Raw genomic sequence first — 19,199 nt, 5'->3', positions numbered from 1 at the left:
AAAACTCCACCTCTCTGCTTATGTAGCTGCCAATTAATACCCCAGCTTGACTGTTCTATCAATCATCTGCCAAAGTTACAGTAAGAGATAGGGCACTTCTTCAGAGAATTCATCCTGTTTTTGAACACGACCTGAAATTTTCAAAATTGCTTTCTTAGAAAAGTGCCATTTAAGATAGATATGATCAAACATAAAACTTCCAGAGTATAAATAGACAGTATATATTCAATATTAAGGCAGAAAGCCAAAACACTTGTTTTAGCTGAATATTTCTGTGAAGGATTGTGCTTATTAATATCAGAGACTGCAGTGTTAGAGAAGAGACAATTTTCCACCTAAATTCAGTAGTATTGAGTTTTTGGATCCAATACTTTACATCTGAATGTGAAGTCCTCACAGTTAAAGCCACACTGGTGCCCCATCCCACTTTAGCAGTGTAAATATTTCCATTTTCTATCCCAGACATCTTTACAGCCTCTCTTAGCAGCTTGTTAATTTAGCCATAAATATGCCAAATAGTGGCAAGTTTTATGTGGTACAGAGAGACTCCTCAGTCTCCTGTTGGAATGCAGTCCATTATACCATATTCAGCATTAAGCTTTGCTTGTTATCAGTTTAACACTGTCTTATTTGTGTGCAATTTTATTTTACTCTCTAGAATGTAGGTAAAGGTAATGTTGGAACAAAAGTTCCTTACGCTTACAGCTGTTGTCAAGTTAAAGGGAGAACATACACCAAGTCATCATCTGTATGAACAGAAAAATATCGTTTTGAGGCTAAAAAGAGAGATGGAGGGGTACATGACATTGCGTGAATTTAAATCGATAAGTTCTGACCATATGGCCATGTTATTGGGTGGTATTATAAGAAATGCCCGGCTAAATATACTTTGTCATAATTACATTTTTAGTGTCTTCAGCAACCTTCAATCCCATGTAAGGATGACATCCTCAGCTAACCACCTATGTGGTGGAGAATGTAAGTGTAATCCGTAACCAGCAAACTTCAGTCTTGAGGTTACATTTATGTCTTGAACTCAACATTCTTCAAGTAGCAGAAGGTGTTAAAATGTATATTGAACAGATTTGGTCAGAACATATTGTGAGACCACAAGAAACAGGAACAGGAGCAGGCACTTGAAGCTCCTCTGCATTCATTGTGATCATGGCTGATCCAGAATTCTTTACAGCCATTATTCTGCAATTTCCTCTTAACCCTTGGTTCCTCTACTGATCAAGAATCTATCTATCTATCGTGATGCCAAGTCTGTCCAAAGATGAACCAATCAGAATAACTGATCTAGGAACAATCCACTGTTGATCCACAGCCAGGGGACAAATAGAAGATGATTTAAGTAGGCCTCCTAGATAATTAGCAGAACCCATAATGGATTGATGGAGATCAGTTATGATGGCATAAGCAATAACAAATCAAAACAACAACAAACGTGCAAACATGAACATATTACTGATCATGGGAATTTGGACAGCACCAGGGACATAGGTTTGATCCTAGCCTTGGGTGACTGTGTGGAGTTTGCACGTTCTCCCCATGTCCATGTGAGTTTCTTCTGGGTGTTCCGGTTTCCTTCCATAGTCCAAAGATGTGCAAGTTAAGCGGAGTGGCCATGCTAAATTGCCCAGAGTGTCCAATGGTGTGTAGATTGGGTGGATTTTCCATGAGAAATATAGGGTTACAGATAGGGTAATAGCATGGCTTCAGGTGGGAAGGTCTTCAGAGGGATAGTGTGGACTCGATGGGCCAAAGGGCGGACTTCTATATTGTGGGGATTCTATCTACAAGTTGATATTAATTTCCTATAATTTATTTTTCTTTAAAAAGTTATTGTAAAACACTTTTATATGCCCTGAACTTGTAGAGTCATCATGTCAGATAGCATGAAAATTCACCCTGTGGTGCAATCAGTCCACACTGACCACGTTCCCAAATTAAACTAGCCTCACTTGCCTGCGCTTGGCCCATATCCCTTCAAACCGCTCCTATTCATGAACGTATCTAAATGGCTTTTAAATGTTGTAACCGTACCTGCATTCATCACTTTCTCTGGCAGTTCATGCCACACACAAACTACTCTCTGTAAATAGGTTGCCCCTTATTGTCCTTTTTAAAACTTTCCCCTCTCACCTTAAAAAATATGCCACCTTGTTTTGAACTTAACCACCGCGGGGAAAGGACCCTTGTCATTCACCTCATGATTTTATAAACCTCAATAAGGTCACCCCTCAACCTCCTATATGTCTGTGAAAAAGTCCCAGTTTTATCAGTCTATTTTTATACCTCAAGCCCTCTATTCCCAGCAACATCCTGGTAAGTCTATTCTGTACCCTCTCCAGTTTAATAACATCCTTCCTATAACGGGCTATGAAAATCTCAAAATGTAAATCTTTTTAATTGCATTTTTAAAGAACATTCTAATTTAAACTTAATTTTGGAATTGCACCAAATTTCAGAATCAGAAAATTACATGACAGTTTTCCTTTGAAAAAGCGTTGAATGCAAGTTCGCGTGATTACCTCAAACACAGCAAGTGATTACAACTGTCGCCAGCTTTATCACCAACACAATAGAATTAAACAGATATAGAGATGTGATGCATATGAACGATCAAACTGATAAATCAACACAGCAATAACTAGCCCATAAGGTTTCCTGAGATTAGAGTTCATCCTTAATTGATAAGATAACGTTAGCTTTAAGAACTGTAGCAACGAATAAGCTTTTGGATTCAAATACATTTCTGGAAACCAACTCATGCAGCAACACAAGTCATCAGAAGAGAAGTACTGGAAAATCTGGATCAGAATGAAATTCATCTATGACGCCCAATTTCATTTTGAGGGTTATGATTTCTACAGATGAATACTATTGGTTTGGGCAACTATCCCATATATCTGCTTCAGGTGGCTGAATGCCAAATTAAGTTTAATATATAAAAGTCTTAAGTCACTGAGCTTCCCATTTTGAAATAATACCTCAGTTTGCCATCTAAATTATTGACCTTATCTATCTCAACCTATATAGCCAAGAAATTCAAATGTGAAGAGGAAAAATACATTTTACTTGGAAGAAGCTAAACTTTTAGCAGAAGTTTTCAGGTATGTGAATGGTTCTGAAGGAGTTACTATTTACGTTACATTGCTTGCGTCCTTTCTGCTGTAATTACATACAGTCTGTGCATAAAAACAAGGAACTCCACTCTAATATTTAGGAGATGAAGATGTATTTGTTTAGCTCCTTAAAGTTATAGTAATCATCCCTGACTAAGTGTATTTAGATTGCTTGGTTTCTCTTATGCAGTAAAGCTTCTTGTTGTTCTTAAGACTACTGGGATAGCACGCTGGAAATCAAGGTCCACTATTTTTGAAGTTATTACAAAAGTTAGATACTTTATAAATTCTGCAAGATTCCCTGATGTGCATTTCTTTTAGTCCCAGATCAACAAAAAGTATGGGCTAGGTTATTACACTTACAAAGTGTCACTATTTATTGCAAATGAATGGTTTGTTGTTACAGATAAATCGTTATGAATCATTGAGGTATAACTCCACTAGTTACAACTTTAACTCCTTTGTAAGCTTTCCTCTGCATATCAACTGGGGCAAAAAAACAGTGTGATGGGTGATAAGAAAGTCTGGGAAGGCAGTTCAATATACCTTGCTCACAATGCTCACTGAGGTGATCCTTTTGGCTTGCATCTTGATTCTCCATTTCCAGATACTTTCAGATGCTTGCAGAAAAGTCTGTATGATTGGTTCATTCTTACAAACAACCATAGTTTTCAGCAACTGAGATTGAAAAAATAAGCTGGTTTTCACTCTAAAAGAAAAACAAGTAATAACTCCTGTTCAAGCAGAGATCTGATGACTTCCCCTAAACATGCACACACCAAACTATTTAGCTACCTAAGAGACACTCACGTTGACAAAGACCTTCTGCCTGCCAAAGCATTGATTATTGATTAGTAGTCCACAGACCAATTAGTTACTTGTTGACTCTTCTGCAACTAGGCTTTTACCACAGCTTGAACATGCAGCTGTGCAAACAGCACTTGCAATGAGTGTCAGGTTATTTGCTTTTTTAAAAGGTCTGTGGTCCTTCAAAGATCCTTGGATTTTAAAACAGTTATTTCAGTTCACAATCTAAAACATAGAAAAGTAATAAGTTGTGGGCTTTACATAATCAAGAGCAGTCCTTCTTCTGTAGATACTCTGCAGCAGTGAACCACTACAACTAATCAACAGATTGCTTTTGCTTTGTCGAGCACCAAAGAGGCTAGTATCTGTTCTCCATCCCTGATTGCTCTTCAATTGAAAGCTTCTTTGGATTTAGCAATTAAGAGTCAATCTCATTGCCATGAATCTGAGGTCACTTCCAGGCCAGAACATGTAGGGATGGCAGTTTTCCTTCTCTAATGACATAAATGAATCAAGTGTGTTAAAAAAAATCAAAGATTGCTTCATGATCATTAGCAATGAGCTTTACTAATTGAATCTACAACCAAACAGATGAAAGCATCTACAATCATTTGGAGGGTAGATAGAAGCTACTGGGTCCATCAGATTGCAGTGAAAGGTGGGAATTAGGTCTCAGATGGGGGTCAGGACTGGCAATGGGTGAATGGGGAGTGGAGCCAGGGCTAGTGACGGGGATACAATGATGGAGCTGGGGGAGGGGCAGTTTGAGTCCCACCAGGTGGAGCCAGAGGCAGATTGAGGTCTGGAGTGGAGATAGGGAGGTTCTGATTTGGGGGAGGCATGGGGATGGGTGTCAATCACAGAGCTAGATTGATCCAGAGAAGGGGAAAGGGGTGAAGCATCCAGAATAGGGAAAGAAGTGAGGCAATAGGTTCAGAGTGGGGCATGTTGTTGTGGCATATTCAGCCTGGGGCAAGGTAGTGGTTGGGGAGATTGATGCATGGGGATGTAAGGTCTAGACTTGGGGAAGATGGAGTGGACAGTCCCGGGGGTGTGTTGGGGGAATGGGCAATACAGTCCTGAGCAGGAGGAGGGGTGTTACCGTGACTGGACAGCAGGGAGATGGGTCAGTTTGGAGCAGGGAAGGAGGGATGTTGGGCTTGGAGCAAGTTAGGGATGTTCAGGGTTGGAGATATATGAGGCACATTTACAGTCAGTTGAATTGTCCATCAGGAGGTAGTCTCTATATTTAATAATCTAACTTTTCCTGAGTAACTAGTTATTGAACTCGAGAGGAGGTAATGGCTTAGTGGTGTTATTGCTGTACTGTTAATCTAGAGACCCAGGAATTGTCTCGGGGATCCAGGTTCGATTCCCATCACCCGATGGCAGATTTTGGATTCAATAAACATCTGGAATTAGAAGTCTAATAATGACCAGGAAACCATTGATGATGGCAAAAGCCTTCTGGTTCACTGATGTCTTTTGGGAAGGAAACAGCCATCCTTGCCTGGTATGGTCAACATGTGACTCCAGACCCACAACAATGTGGTCGACTATTAGCTACCCTCTAGGGAATTTGGGATGGGCAATAAATGCTGACCTAGCCAGTGACACCCTCATCCTGTGAATGAATACTTATTTAATTTCATCAGAAACCACTTCCCAGTTTCTCCAAGTTAAATGTAAACTTTTTATGGTTCCAAGTGTAGAGGAACTGCTCAGTGGAATCTTCAATTTGGAGTCTGCAACAATGATTCTGAAAAGTTTCCATGCACAATACAGATCTGGATGACTAAAGAAATTGAGGGTTTGGTTAAGAAAAAGTAGGAAGCATATGTAAGTTTATAGAGAGGATAGATTGAGTGAATACTTAGAAGAATATAAATGAGGTAGGAGTATACTTAAGAGGGAAATCAGGAGGGCAAAAAGGGGACATGAGATAGCTCTGGCAAATAGAATTAAGGAGAATCCAAAGAGTTTTTTACAAATATATTAAGGACAGAAGGGTAACTAGGGAGAGAATAGGGCCCCTCAAAGACCAGCAAGACAGTCTTTGAGTGTTACCACAGAAGATGGGGGAGATACTAAATGAGTACCATCAGTATTTACTGTGGAAAAAAATATGGAAGATATAGACTGTAGGGAAATAGATGGTAACATCTTGCAAAATGTCCTTATTACAGAGGAGGAAGTGCTGGATGTCCTCAAATGAGTAAAGGTGGAAAAATCCCCAGGACCTGATCAGGTGTACCCTAGAACTCTCTGGGAAGCTAGAGAAGTGATTGCTGGGCCTCTTGCTGAGATATTTGTATCATCGATAGTCACAGGTGAGGTGTCAGAAGACTGGAGGTTGGCTAACGTGGTGCCACTGTTTAAGAAGGGTGGTAGGGACAAGCCAGGGAACTATAGACCAGTGAGCCTGACCTCGGTGGTGGGCAGGTTGTTGGAGAGAATCCTGAGGGACAGGATGTACATGTATTTGGAAAGGCAAGGACTGATTAGGGATAGTCAACATGGCTTTATGTGTGGGAAACCATGTCTCACAAACTTGATTGAGTTTTTTGAAGAAGTAACAAAGAGGACTGATGAGGGCAGAGTGGTAGATGTGATCTCTATGGACTTCAGTAAAGTATTCGACAAAGTTCCCCATGGGACACTGGTTAGCAAGGTCAGAACTGACGGAATACAAGGAGAGCTAGCAAGAACAACAAAGATAGAAGAAGAGGGTGGTGGTGGAGGGTTGTTTTTCAGACTGTAGGCCTGTGACCAGAGGAGTGCCACAAGGATCGGTGCTGGGTCCTCTACTTTTTGTCATTTACATAAATGATTTGGATGTGGGCATAAGAGATACAGTTAGTAAGTTTGCAGATGACACCAAAATTGGAGGTGTAGTGGACAGCAAAGAGGGTTACCTTAGATTACAACAGGATCTGGACCAGATGGGCCAATGGGCTGAGTTTAATTCAGAAAATGCGAAGTGCTGAATTTTGCGAAAGCAAATCTTAGCAGGATTTATTCACTTAATGGTAAGGTCCTAGGGAGTGTTGCTGAACAAAGAGACCTTGGAGTGCAGGTTCATAGCTCCTTAAAAGTGGAGTTGCAGGTAGATAGGATAGTGAGGAAGGCGTTTGTATGCTTTCCTTTATTGGTCAGAGTATTGAATACAGGAGTTGGGAAGTTATGTTGTGACTGTACAGGACATTGGCTAGGCCACTGTTGGAATATTACGTGCAATTCTGATCTCCTTCCTATCGAAAAGATGTTGTGAAACTTGAAAGGTTCAGAAAAGATTTACAAGGATGTTGTGAAGATTGGAGGTTTTGAGCTACAGGGAGAGGCTGAACAAGGTTGGGTTGTTTTCCCTGGACCATTGGAGGCTGAGGGGTGACCTTATAGAGGTTTATAAAATCATGAGGGGCATGGATAGGATAAATAGGCAAAGTCTTTTTACTTGGGTGGGGGTGTCCAGAACTAGAGGGTATAGGTTTAGGGTGAGAGGGGCAAGATTTAAAAGAGACCTAAGGGGCAACTTTTTCACACAGTTGGTGGTACGTGTATGAAATGAGCTGCCAGAGGAAGTGGTGGAGGCTGGTACAATTGCAACATTTAAAAGGCATTTGGATGGATATATAAATAGGAAGGGTTTGGAGGGATATGGGCCGGGTGTTGGCAGGTGGGACTAGATTGGGTTGGGATATCTGGTCGGCATGGACAGGTTGGACCGAAGGGTCTGTTTCCATGCTGTACATCTCTATGACTCTATGACTGTTTTCACTGGAATAATGACCGTTTGGCCTTTGATTGTGTTTATCTATTGAGAGAAATGAAGATGAAAAAGAAAGCTAATTGAAAGGAGGGCCAATAGAATTTTACATTTGTTGCTGTAGGAATGATATATCAAAGTAGGGAAGTATCTTTGCAATTGTGCAAGGCATTGGTGAGGCTACATCTGGAGTACTGCAGACAGTTTTGATTCCCCTACTTAGGGAAGGATGTAATTGCACTTGAGACAGTTCAGAGAAGGTTTCACTAGATTAAATCCAGAGATGAAAGCTTGTCTTGTGAGGAGAGATTGAGCAGTTTAGGCCTCTGTTCACTCGAGTTTAGTGAGGAGATCTAATTGAGGAATATAAGATGCTCAAGTGGATTTACAAAGTAGATGTAGAGCAGATGCAGATGTTAGGAGATCTAGAATGAGAGATCATAAGTATAGGCTAAGATGTGACAGATTGAAAATAGAGACGTGAAGGAGTTGCTTCTTTCAAAGGATGATGCACCTGTAGAATTCATTATCCCAAATGCAGTGGGTTCAGGACACTGAATAAATTTAAGGAAGAGGTGCACAGCTTTTTAATTAACAATGAGTTGAAGGGTTATAAGGGGCAGGTAGGAAGGTAGAGTTGAGATTGAGATGAGATCAGCCATGATCATATTAAATCATGAAACAGCTTTGAGGGGCTGAATTACCTACTCCCTGAGTCTAGTTCTCACATTCTTATTAGATTTAGAAGGATGGAACACATTACAAGCATTGGTGGGTGATACTGAAGATATCCTATTAATAAAACTGTGAAAAGAAAATGTTATAAGGAAGCACGATTGGAATGCTGAGATGATGAACCAAAATAAAACTGAAGAGAAATAATTTAAGTGGATGAAAAATTGAAGAGTGCAAGCCCACATTTTTCAGACCAACTTTTTCTTTGAATACTGTTCCTCAGAGAAGTGACTGATTGAGGAATCAAGCTTCACAATCCTGATTCCTACCTAAAATGAGTGCTTCTGTAATTTAATTAGTCCAGTAGGATTTGATAAACCCTGAGTTTTATGCTGGCACAGCTGACTGTTGCTGAGGTAAGATCCATCTAACCACATTAATTCCATTAAAACTGACAGACAAATCAGTGAAAATATAAGTATGCTGAGATAATAATATGTGGAAGTGACAAGTCTCACACAAACAGATTTTTAAAATAATTATTAAACAATTCACATCAGCAGAGATGAAAAATTTCAAATGTGTACGCACAGGTAGCCTGCTTTCTTTGACTTGTGGGTAAGTTAATTATTGAAAAGGTGCCAATTTCATGCAAAAATCAAATATAATTCACAAGTATGAATCATTGAAACTGCACGTACCATTTCAGAATTAATGCAGTGATTCAAATTCTTGCAGGTACCTTCCAAAGCAACATTAGGTTAAGGAACAGAAAGAACTGCGGATGTTAGAATTCTGAAACAAATGCAAAATGCTGGAGAAACTCAGCAGGTCTGTCAGCATATGCAGAGAAAGAGTAGATATGGGCTCAGAACATTAACTCTGCTTCTTTCTCCACAGGTGCTGCCAGACCTATGAGTTTCTGCTGCATTTAAAACTGAATGGGTGTCCATACGCAGCAGTTACTGAATGTAAGTGTGCAGGTGCAGCAAGGAGTAAAGAAGGCAAACTGGCTGTTGGCCTTCCTCATGAGAGGATTTGAGTACAGGATTGAGGATTTATTGCTGCAATTATACAGGGTATTGTTGAGGGGACATCTGGAATATTGTGCACAGTTTTGCTTTCCTTATTTGAGGAAGCATGGTTCTTGCTATAGAGGGAATATAGTGAAGATTTACCAAATGTGATTGCTGTGGTGGCAGCACTGAAGTATGAGGAAAGGTTGATTCAATTAGGATGGTGCAGTTTGGAAGAATGAATGAGGAATTTCAGAAATCCATAAAATTCTATGAAATTAACAAAGCCTTTGACAAGATAGTCTAATTAGAAAAGTTCGATCACATTAGATTCAGGGACAGCTTGCCAATTGGACACAAAATTGGCTTGACAGTAGGAGACAGAGGATAGTGGTAGAGTGTTGATGGTTGGAACTGGAGGCATGTGACCAATGGTATTCCACAAGGACTTGAATGTGCCCATCTTTGCTTGTCATTCATTTAAGCAATTTGGATGACAATTTAGGAGGCATGGTGAGTATGTTTGCAGAAGACACAAAAATTAGTGGTGTAGTGGACAGGGGAGAAGGTTAACTAAGATTACAAAGAGATCTTGATCAAAACGTATTCTGGGTAATCCAAGATGGAGGACAGGAAAAAATTGTGGCTTTAAGAATTGCTCCTTTTTTGAGGTATTTTTCGTGTTGGAGGCAATTTCCTCAAATTCCAGGAGCAGCAATTACTGTTTTATCTTATATTACTTTGTTTTGGAACTTTGGGGTACAAAAGATTAAACAACGGTACTTTTAAAAAGAGGAGGACAGACAAAGTGTTCTGGAGTTGAAGGCATGTACTGTACCTTTAAGAGAGTAAAACTTGAAATGCTGGCAAACCTGTCATGTGACTGACTGCAGGTACAGAGTGCGCTGGACAATTTGAAGTTGTAACATTTGAGCTGTAAATCAGATAATGAGTTGTTTTCACAACCATTCAAATTCAACCAATCAGTTTAACTTATGCCCCAAGATACTAAAACCCAATTGAATTTGAATTTTACTGTTTGACAACATCAAACCAATGAAATGATCCAATGTTTCGGAATATATAAAAGCAGGCATTTTGAACAGTTAAGAGCAACTATTTCTTAAAGACCTCCTGCTGACCATCTCTCTGAAAGGTATCTTTTTCATGTGAAACATCTGTGCAGCAGAAAACTGAAGACAATCCAGGAAGATTCAAAGGATGATTGAAACTGCTGGCTGATTTTGAAAATTGATTTTCTGTAAATTTATTAGGGGCTTTATTGGATCAGTTTTTGTTATAGAATTGGAGGTAGATAAATTGTTAAGACAAAGGAGGCTTACAGTATAGATTGTTATTGATAAAAGTTCTCTTGGAGTTAACAAATAAATTATTATTTTTACTTTAAATAGTGAAATTTGGGTAGTTTTCTGTCACTCATACTTCAACAGATGGTAGGGTGAGCTTTTCTGTGTGTGTGGTTTAAATTAGCAGAGGGGTTTACCCTGAGTTGTAACAAACGGCAATGACTATATGGTCAGAGAAGGAAACCTATACTGCTGTCTGACACAGCAATTAATCTGCAGATTAACATATTCGCCAAAAACGGATACCCCCGCAATTTCATCAACAGATGCCTTAGGGAAAGACAATGGAATGAGGACATGCCACAACTCAAAGGACTAGCCATGTTACCAAACATCAAGAACATTTCTGAACTGACAGCCAGTCTACTACGACGACTAGGACTCATAACAGCACATAAACCAAAAGCCACTCTCAGACAACAACTCACCAGGACTGCACAAAACACTACATAGGACAAACAGGAAGACAGCTAACGATCCGTATCCATGAACACCAACTAGCCACGAAACGACACAACTAGCTATCCTTAGTAGCCACACACGTAGATGACAGGCAACATGAGTTTGACTGGGACAACACTACTATTATAGGACAAGCCAAACAGAGAACAGCCAGAGAACAGGAGAGGCATGGCACTCATCCTAAGATTCTACCAACAAACACATCGACCTGGACCCAATATACCGGCCACTGTGGCGGACAGCTGGAACTGACAACCGGAAGTGGCAGATTCAAACCAATACAAATGCCAGAGGAAAGATCACAGAAGCGCTTCACATAGGCTCCCAAGCACTGAGGATGTCACTGAGACAGGGGACAAAACGTCTGCAACACAAATTCCCAGCTTGGCGAATATAGCCACAACAATGAGTACTTGAGCTACAAATCTTCTCACAAACTTTGAACTGCAGAGTTACTGCCTTTACTGTTTGAGTTCAAGTATCTTTGGACATTGGAGTGTGTCTCGGAAAAATTAACAAACAGCAAAATTCACAGCTGACCTTGGAATAACCTGTGTGGGACAGCTCACAGCACAGCAACAGATAAGTGCTGGATATTTAAGTGTAGCCTTGCTGTAAATCTGCAATAGTGAGTAGAATGGGTTTCATCTTGATTATGTGTTTATTAAAATCTGTCTCTTAAGTTTTTAAAATATAAGTCATAAATATTAAGTTAGCCTGGTGGTGAATTCTTTTAGAGCAACAAGATGGTGCTATGGCCTTTAGTTCTTGTTGGATGTGGGAGATTAGGGAGAGTTTCCTTGTTACTGAAGATTATGTCTGCAGTAAGCATGTTTGGTTGTGAATCCTATCAGATTGCATGGCTTGTTTGGAATGGCAGTTAGCGGAAATGAGGAAATTACAGGAGCTGGGGGCATGATGGATGTCAGTTATAGGAAGGGAGAAAAGCTGCAGATACAGTCAGGTAGATGGGTGCACTCCAGGAAAGGTAGGAGAGGTAGAGAGGTAGTGCAGAAGTGTCCAGTGGCTATCCCCATCTGTTTTGGAAAATGTAGGGAGTGATGGACTCTCAGGGGAATGTAGCACAAACAGCCAGGTTTCTGGTATCGAGAATGACTCTAATGTAATGGGGGTTATGTCGGGTTCCAAGTGATCAGTTGTGATAGGGGACTCTCCAGTCAGAAGCACAGACAGATGCTTCTGCAGCCAGCAGTGAAAAATCAGAATGGTGTGTTGCTTCCCTAGTGCCAGGATCAAGGATATCTCAGAGAGGGTGTAGAATGTTCTCAAAGGGGAGAGGGACCAGCAGGAGGTCATTGTACACATTGGAACTAACAACATAGAAAAGGAAAAGGATGAGATCCTGAAGGGAGAACATAGAAGGTTAGGTAGGAATTTAAAAAGGAGGACCTCATGGGTAGGAATATCTGGATCACTCCCGGTGCTACAAGCAAGTGAGAGTAGGAGTAGGAGGATAGAGGAGATGAATGGATGGCTGAGGAGCTGGTGTATGGGAGAAGGATTCACATTTTGGATAATTGGAATCCCTTCTGGGGTAGACATGACCTGTAGAAGAAGGATAGATTGCACCTGAATTGGAAGGGAACTAATACACTGGCATGGAGATTTGCTAGAGCTGCTCGGGAGGATTTAAACTAGTAAGGTGGGGGGGGGGGGGGGACCCAGGGAGATAATGAGGAAAGAGATCAATCTGAGGCTGGTACAGTTGGGAAAAGGAGCAAGTCAAACATTCAGTGCAGACAGGAGCAAAGCAAAGAACAAGTTAGGACTGATAAATTAAACTGCATTTACTTCAATGAAGAGGCCTAACAGGGAAGGCAGATGAACTCAGGGCATGGTTAGGGACATGGGACTGGGATATCATAGCAATTACAGAAACATGGCTCAGGGATGGGCAGGACTGGCAGCTTAATATTCCATGATACAAACGCTAGAGGAAAGATAGAATAGGGGCAATAGAGGAGGGAGTAGCAATTTTGATAAAGGATAGCATTACAGCTGTACTTAGGAAGGATGTCCCTGTAAATACATCCAGAGAAGTTATTTGGGTGGAACTTAGAAATAAGAAAGGGATGATCACCTTATTGGGATTGTACTATAGATCCCCGAATAGTCAATGGGAAACTGAGAAACAAATTTGTAAGGAGATCTCTAGGAACAATAGGGTGATTAGGGTGTGGAATTTTAAGTTTCTAAACATAGACTGGGACTGCCATAGTGTTAAGGGTTTAGATGGATTTTGTGAAGTGTGTACAAGAAATTTCTGATTCAGTATGTAGATGTACCTACTAGAGAAGGTGCAAAACTTGACCTGTCCTTGGGCAATAAGGCAGGGCAGGTGACTGAGGTGTCAGTGGGGGAGCACTTTGGGGCCAGAACCATGATTCTATCAGTTTTAAAATATGATTTGGAGTTTTAAAATAGTAAAGGAAAAGGATAGACTGGATCTAAAAGTTAAAGTTCTAAATTGGAGGAAGACTAATTTTGATGGTATTAGGCAAGAACTTTCAAACATTGATTGGGGCAGACGTTCGCAGGTAAAGGGATGGCTGGAAAATGGGAAGCCTTCAAAAATGAGATAGAGAGTCCAGAAACAGTTTGTTCCTATTAGGGTGAAAGGGAAGGCTGGTAGATGGAGGGAATGCTGGATGACTAGAGAAATTGAGGATTTGTTTAAGGAAAAGAAGGAAGCATAGAGGCTGAGGGGTGAACTTATGCAGATTTACAAAATCATGAGTGGCATGGATAGGATAAATAGACAAAGCCTTTTCCATGGGTTGGAGGAATCCTTCAAGTATAAACACAGTTGGTGTATACTTAAGTGGGAAATCAGCAGAGCAAAAAGGGAGCATGAGATAGTTTTGGCAAATAGGGTTAAATATATTAAGGATGAAAGGCTAACTAGGGACAGAAGAGGGCCCCTCAAAGAAAGGCAAGGCAGTGTTTGTGTGTTACCACAGAAGATGGGGGAGATACTAACTGAGTATTTTCCATCAGTGTTTACTGTGAAGAAGGATATGGAAGAGAAAGAATGTGGGGAAATAAATGGTGACATCTTGAAAAATGTCCATATTATAGACGACGGAGAGGAGGAGGAGGAGGTGCTGGATGTCTTGAAATGCATAGATGTGGATAAATCCCCAGGACCTGATCAGGTACATCCTAGAACTCTGTGGGAAGGTAGGGAAATGATTGTTGGGCCCTTTGCTGAGATATTTGTATCATCGATAGTCACAGGTGAGATGCCAGAAGACTGGAGGTTGGCTAACGTACTGCCACTATTTAAGAAGGGTGGTAAGGAAAAGCCAGGGAACTATAGACCGGTGAGCTTGACATCGATGGTGGACAGGTTATTGGAGGGAATCCTGGGGGACAAGATTTGCAAATATTTGGAAAGGCAAGGACTGATTAGGGACAGTCAGCATGGCTTTGTGCATGGGAACCAATGTCTCACGAGCTTAATTGAGTTTTTCTGAAGAAGTAACAAGGATTGATGAGGGCAGAGTGGTAGACATGATTTATATAGACTTCAGTAAGGCGTTCGACAGGGGTCCTCATGACAGACTGGTTAGCAAGTTATATCTCATGGAATACAGAGAGAACTAGCCATCTGGATAGAGAACTGGCTCAAAGGTAGAAGACAGAGGGTGGTGGTGGAGGTTTGCTTATCAGAATGGAGGCCTGTGACCAGTGGAGTGCCACAAGGATCGGTGCTGGATCCACTACTTTTCATCATTTATATACATGATTTGGATGTGAGCCAAAGAGGTAGAGTTAGTAAGTTTGCAGATGTCACCAAAATTGGAGGTGTCGTGGACAGTGAAGAAGGTTACCTCAGAGTATAATGGGATCTTGATCAGATGGGCCAATGGGCTGAGAAATGTCAGATAGATCTTAATTCAGATAAATGTGAGGTGCTGCATTTTGGAATAGTAAATCAGAGCAGGTCTTATGCTTTTAATAGTAAGGTCCTGGGGAGTGTTGCTAAACAAAGACCTTGGAGTGCAGGTTCATAGTTCCTTGAAAGTGGAATCACAGGTAGATAGGATAGTGAAGGAGGCGTTTGGTTTGCTTTCCTTTACTGGACAGAACATTGAGTGTAGGAGTTGGGAGGTCATGTTGAGACTGTACAGGACTTTACAGTCACTTTTAGGCCACTTTTAGAATATTACTTGCAATTCTGTTCTCCTTCCTATCGGAAGGATGTTGTAAAACTTGAAAGTGTTCAGAAAAGATTTATAAGAATGTTGCCAGGGTTGGAGGATTTGAGCTACAGGAAGAGGCTGAACAGGCTGGGGTTGTTTTCCTTGGAGCATCGGAGGCTGAAAAGTAACCTTCAAGGTTTATAAAATCATGACAGGCATGGATAGGTTAAATAGAAAAAGTATTTTCCCTGGGTTGGAGGAGTCAGGACTAGGGGGCATAGAAAGGGCTTCAGTCCTGATGAAGGGCTTTTGCCTGAAATGTCGATTTTCCTACTCCTCGGATGCTACCTGACCTGCTGCACTTTTCCAGCATCACTCTAATCTAGACTCTGATTTCCAGCATCTGCAGTCCTCACTTTTGGTATAGATTTCGGATGAGAGGGGAAAAATTTAAAAGGGACCTAAGGGGCAACTTTTTCTTGCAGGGGGTGGTACGTATATGGCATGAGCTACCAGAGGAAGTGGTGGAGGCTAGTACAATTACAACATTTAAAAGGCATCTGATGGGTATATGAATAGGGAGGGTTTAGAGGGATGTGGGCCAAGTGCTGGCAAATGGGACTGGATTGGGTTGGAATATCTGGTTGGCATGGACGAGTTGGATAAAAGGGTCTCTATGACTCTAATTTGGTCTATAGGCCACGAAGTGCCAGATGGAGTTTAATTTGAACAAATATGAAGTATGATATTTTGGTAAAACAAACAAGGGTAGGATTTATGTAACCCTAATGATAGGGGCCTGGGTTGTATTGTAGAACTGAGATCTCAAGGTTCAGGTACGTAATTCTTTGAAATTTGCATCACATGTAGATGTCGTGGTTCAGAAGGCATTTATCACGCTTGCCTTCACTGCTCAGACCTTTGAGTAGGAATTGATTTGATCTGATTTATTGTTGTCACATGTACCTAAGTACAGTAAAATATTTTGTTTTGCATGCGGTAGAGGCAGACCATAACATACAAGGACATGCAGATCATAGGGAGTTTAAACAGAACAAGGTATACAAAGATACAGCTGCACAGGGGATGCACAAAAGCATGATCAACATCAGATCTGGAAATAGAGAAGTCTATTCAGAAGCTATTCTTGAACCTGTTGGTACGTATTTTTAAGCTTCTGTATCTTCTGCCTGGCACAAGAGTTGGGGAGTGTGTATAAACAGGGTAGGAGGTGTTTTTGATGATGTCAGTTGCCTTTCTGTGGCAATATGAAGTGTAGATGAAGTCCATGGTTGGCTTGCGTGAAGGTCTGGGTTGTGTTCACAACTTTCTGTTGTTTCTTACAGTCCTGGGCAGAGCATTTGCCATACTAAGCTGTTATGCACCCAGATAGAATGCTTACAATGGTGCATCAGTAAAGGCTGGTGAAGGTTCTTATGGACATGACAAATTTCCTTCGCATCTTGAGAGAGAAGAGGTGTGGATGGGCCTTCTTGACTGTTGCACCTACACAGGAGGACCGAGACAGATTGTTGGTTAGCGTCACACTCAGTAACTTGACGCTCTTGACCCTCACCACCTGAGCTCCATTGATGTGGATAGGGGCCGATGCTCCTCCTTTCTTCCTGAAGTTGATGATTAGCTCATTAGTTTTACTGAGTTTGAGAGAGACGTTATTATCATTACACCACAACACCAAGCATTTCCTCTCCTTCCTGTATTCTGACTTATCATTGTTTGATATCTGGCCTACAATGGTGGTGTCGTCAGTGAATTGAAGATGGCGTCTGTACAAAATTTGGCAATGCAGTCATGTGTACAGAGAGTACACTGGGGGGCTGAGTCCGCATCCTTGTGGAGCACCAGTGTTGAGGGTTATCGTGAAGGACGTGCTGTTGTCTATCTTCACTGATTGCAGGCTGTGGGTCAGGAAGTTGAGGATTCAGTTCTAGAGAGCAGAGTAGAGTCTTAGATCTCAGAGTATGGAGATTAGTTTGGTTGTGATTATAACATTGAAGGTGGAGCAGTAGTCAATAAGTAGAAGCCTAACATAGATATCCTTAAAATCCAGTTGTTCTAGGGATAGTGTAGGACTAGGGAAATGGTGTCTCCCATGGACATGTTGCACTGGCCGGCAAATTGCACGGGATTGAGGCAGGCTGGGAGGTTAGAGTTGATGTGAGCTCTCAAAGCACTTCATAATTATGATTAGATTACTTACAGTGTGGAAACAGGTCCACACCGACCCACGGAAGAGCAACCCACCCAGATCCATTCCCCTACATTTACCCCTTCACCTAACACTATGGACAATTTAGCATGGCTAATTCAACTAACCTGCACATTTTTGGACTGTGGGAGGAAACCAGAGCACCCGGAGGAAACCCACGTAGACACGGGTAGAATGTGCAAACTCAACACAGACAGTTGGCTGAGGCGGGAATTGAATCCGGGTCTCTGGTGCTGTGAGGCAGCTGTGCTAACCACTGTGCCACCATGCCGCCCATATGGAGGTCAGAGCCACGGGGCGGTAATTTCTGAGGTACATTGCATGTGATTTCTGGGATGACGGTGGTCTTCTTGAAGTAAGTGGGGTCTTCAGATTGTAGTGAGGAGAGGCCAAAGAAATCCGCAAATACTCCCACCAGCCGGTTCACACAGGATCTGAGTCTGGTTATGACCAGGGACTCCAACTGAGCCAGTAGCATGTCGTGTTGAGGTTGTGTAGGATGTTGGTGATGGAATATTGTGTACAATTCTGGTCACCTGTTATCGGAAAGATAGTATAGACTGGAGAGGGTTCAGAAAAGATTTACCAGGATGTTGCCAGGATTTGAGGGTTTGAGTTGTAAGCGTGGGCTGGAAAGGCTGGGACTTTTTTCCTGGAATGTCGGAGTTTGAAGTGTGATTTTTTTTCGAGGTTTATAAAATCTTGAGAGGCATTGATAAGGTGAAGAGCAAGGGACTTTTTCCTAGGTGGGGGAGTTCTAAACTAGGGGGCATAATTTTAAGGTGGGAGGAAAAAAAATTAAAAAGGACATGAGGGGCAACTTTTTACAGAGCGTGGTTCATGTGTGAAATGAACTCCCAGAGAAGGTGATGAATGCAGGTACAGTTATAACATTTAAAAGACATTTGGATAAATACATGAATAGGAATGGTTTGGGAGGATATGGGACACATGCAGGCAAGTTGGACTAATTTAGTTTGGGAACATAATCAGCGCTGATTAGTTGGACGGAAGGTTCTGTTTCCATGCTGTATGACTCAATGATTCTATGAATTTATTCTAACAGGAATAGACAGGTTCATTCCAAATGGTGGGTCCAGTCACAGGGATCATAGTTTAAAGATAAGTGCTAAACCTTTTAGGACTGACATCAAGAGAAATTTCTTTACCCAGAGATTGATAAGCTTGCGGAATTTTCTACTGCAGAAAGTGGTTGAGACCAAAACATAATATGTTTTGAAGAAAAGGATAGGCATAGCTCTTGTGGATAAAGGGATCAAGGGACATGGGTGAGGGCAGGATTATGATCTTGAGATCAAAGATCAACCATGATCATATTGAATGATGGAGCAGGCTTGACTTGTTGAATAGCTCCTTCTCCTTTCTTCTATTTTTCTATTTCTATTATTACTGACTAAATTAAGATATCCTTTCACTCAATGAGCTTAGACTAATGCAACTCAAAAAATGGGAACAACGATAATAGTGTGTGATTAATCCAAATCCACTTCATAGAAACAGAGACTAGGTTTAAGAATATACCATAGGCAGTCCGGGCCTGTTTTGCCAATCGAATACGATC

The sequence above is a fragment of the Chiloscyllium punctatum genome, chromosome 23 (genome assembly GCF_047496795.1).
Source record: "Chiloscyllium punctatum isolate Juve2018m chromosome 23, sChiPun1.3, whole genome shotgun sequence".
NCBI classification, from domain to species: Eukaryota; Metazoa; Chordata; class Chondrichthyes; order Orectolobiformes; family Hemiscylliidae; genus Chiloscyllium; species Chiloscyllium punctatum.
Note: the sequence above shows the minus strand (reverse complement) of the source record.